Genomic DNA, 3,273 nt, shown 5'->3' on the forward strand with positions numbered 1-3,273 from the left:
TATATATATATATATATATATATATATATATATATATATATATATATCTCCTCTGTGGGCATGGACCAGCAGAGCAAGAACAGTAGATATGGTGTCAGAACACTTGACTAGGTTTGAATCTTGGCTCTGCTATTATTAAATATGGACAACCACTAGTGTTCTCCGATCCTCATTTATAAATGAAGGGATTAGACTGTTTAATTTCTAAATTTTGTTCCAATTTCAAATCCTATAAACCAAAATGCGTCTTCACTTCTCTTCATCCCAATTATTTCACCTGTAAGTGAAGGTAATAGTACTCCTGTGAGTAAGGATTGTTTCATTATGTTTCTATATATTTATATACTCAGCCTGGCACAGTGTTCAGCACACAGGAGGCATCTAATAAGTGCTTGCCTATGGATTTATTGATTGTACTGTATTCTCAGGAATATAGTGAGGAAAATGTTTCATTACTCTTCAAATAATAAGCAAAATAGGAACCACTGTTACTGGGATAGTTGGTAATTTTAATGCCTTTCATCCAAGAACCTCAGACCATTTAGTTTGAGATCTGCTGCCCAACTGTTGTTTTATGGTTTAGTTTCTTTTTTTTTAACGACTGGCTTGCTTCCATCTAACAGAAGGGTGACCTCACCTCTTATAAAGTCCGGTCCTCTATGACATGCCATGTCACCACAATGGGAGGTAAGGCTCAGAGAGGAAGCAAAGGATGTGGGATTTAATTAAAGTGGCTTGGCTCCAAAGCAAAAGCTAGAAATGAAGCACTAACCATCTTTGGCATCAGCACCTTCAAAGGAACTTTATTGTAGCTCAAGCTTCCATTCAGACCCTTAAGAGACCTTGAAAATCTCAGGGAAAGTCCTCCTGCTGGCACTAAAATGGCACAGTTCAGTGACCAGGTTGGGGACCCCCGAATCCACTGCTTCCTTCAGGCAACACACTGAAGCTGGGTGTTGCTGATCTAAGATACTCCTCATGAACACAGTCTGTCAGGCTAAATGAGGAACATGCTATCTCTGGAGCTGGATGAGATGGATAACACCCAGCTAACATCAGCATTAATGCAGGCCCACTGGCTCCTTTATGAGTACTTTCTCTGGCAAGCGCAGTCAGAGCAGGTTAAACTCATTTTGATCTGTACAATCAGAAGCCATTGCCTGGCCAAAAGAGAAGTACATTATTACTAGTTTAACTGTGTAGAAGGAAGGCAAGGTCTAGAATGCATAAAGGAGAGCTGGGGCTAGGTTCAGGGGTCAGGGCTTGTCTGGGCTCTGGGTTGTGGGAGACTGGGTTCCAGGCTCTGTGCTGGTTCAGGACTCAGAGTTAAGGGTTTTTTACATTAGTGGCTGGTCTTTGGGCTCAGGGGTCAGGACTCTGAGGATCATGTTGCAGTCTGGTCTCTGGACAATAACAGGCTCTGGATTTGGGGCAGAGCTAGGCTGCTTTAGACTCTGGTTTCTGGGAGTTGTTCTGGGTCAGACTGTGTTTTTCTGGGAGCTGGGCTCAGAGTTCAGAAAGATGAATTGGAGAGTGAATTGGGCTCTAGGTGACAAGCTCTAGGGGTTTGGCTCTGGGCTATGCATTGCTGAATAATCAAAATGGTTGCCATAAATGACCTGATGAGGCTATGAGGTAGGGAAGAAGGGGCAGTAGCTTTTGCTTTATTCACATTTATGTAGCTTACAGTTTCCAAAGTGGTTTTCTTATCACAGACCTATAGGTAGGTATTACCGCCCCCCCCCCTTTTGCAAATGAGAAAGTCTCTGGGAAACTAAATGATTTACCTAATTTAATGTCCAAATTGGAATTTAAAAGCAAGTCTTCTGACTCTTAAGTCTAATACTCATTTCAATATAATCATTACAATTTGAGACAATACCATAAATAAATTATTCAAAAGGGCCAACTTTAGCATTATACCTGAACTGCACTCACTGGTCCCCCACACTATTTACTAAATCATTTCTTCTGAATGGTATGGGGCATGGCATAGTGAAAAGAATGATGGATTTGAAGTCAAGAGATCTGAGTTCAAATTCTGTCTTTGTCATTCCTTGTCTGACATCGGTTAAGTCACTTACTTTCCTTCTGCCTTAGTTTTCTTTTCAGTAAAATGAGGATTAGATAATCTCTAAGATCATCTATGGGATGCTAGATGACACAGTGGATAGAGTTCCAGGTGTGGAGTCAGGAAGACTTGAGTTCAAATCCAACTTCACACACTTACTAGCTATGTGATCCTGGGCAAATCACTTAACTCTGTTTGCCTCAGTTTCCCCATATATAAAATGAGCTGGATAAGGAAAAGGCAAACCACTCTAGTGTCTTTGCCACAAAAATCCTAAATGGATCCCAAAAAGTTAGGCGTGATTGAACAACAAGGTCACTTATAACTTCAAAAATCTTATGATGTTATGACCTGGGGTCAGGTTCTAGTTCTGAAACATACTGCCTTACGACAGACTGTCTGAGACAGTATCCTCAGTATCCCGTTCTGTCAAATGGCAATAACAATGACTACCCTACATACTTTCCAGAGGTGTTGTGAAGATCAACTGAGATTAGAGATATAATGTGCTTTTCACACTTTAAAGCTTGGTATAAATGTGAGCTATTATTATTGTCTCATTTGCATTCAAAAGGTCAGAGGAAAGTTAAAATCATTGGAACACTGCTCTGGGTCTCTGAGGAGAAATGAAACTTCATTTGAAAACACATTAGAGGTTGGGACCCTAAAATCAGGCTAATGGAAAGCTGGCTTTCCTGAGCCAGGTCTGATCCTCTACACTCACCCAAGCCTCTAAGGAGGAAATTCGCCCCCAAACTTCTCAAAACCTCCAGCTCTGCCTTAAAGGCATAGTTCCCTTTCCTTGGAACAAAGTCTCCAGTAACATCTCACAACATTCAAGGTTAGGAATGCGCTTTATGTACAGTATCTGATCTGACCCTCACAACAACCCCATGAGGTAGATACTGAGAGCAGAATCATCCCCATTTTACAGATGAGAAAATTGAGGCTCAGAGAGGTTACAGGAGTTGCCCATGTTTATACAGCTAGTAAATGTCAAATGAGAGAATCTTCTTGGCTCCATGACCAGCCAAGCTACGTCTCAAGGTATACCTGGAAAGGAACAGGACAGTTCTGCTGCAACTATGGCAGTATTCTGAGCTAATGAAAGCCTCTGGGACTTTGAATACTGGCAGGGGGGGGGGGGGGGTCAGCAGAAAAAAAACGGGCCGGGGGAGGAGACACCCCGACAGCGAGGGGGG

This window comes from Petaurus breviceps, unplaced genomic scaffold, assembly GCF_028583685.1.
Source record: "Petaurus breviceps papuanus isolate PSGF00001 unplaced genomic scaffold, PetGlider_PUasm1.0 90847, whole genome shotgun sequence".
Taxonomy (NCBI): Eukaryota; Metazoa; Chordata; class Mammalia; order Diprotodontia; family Petauridae; genus Petaurus; species Petaurus breviceps.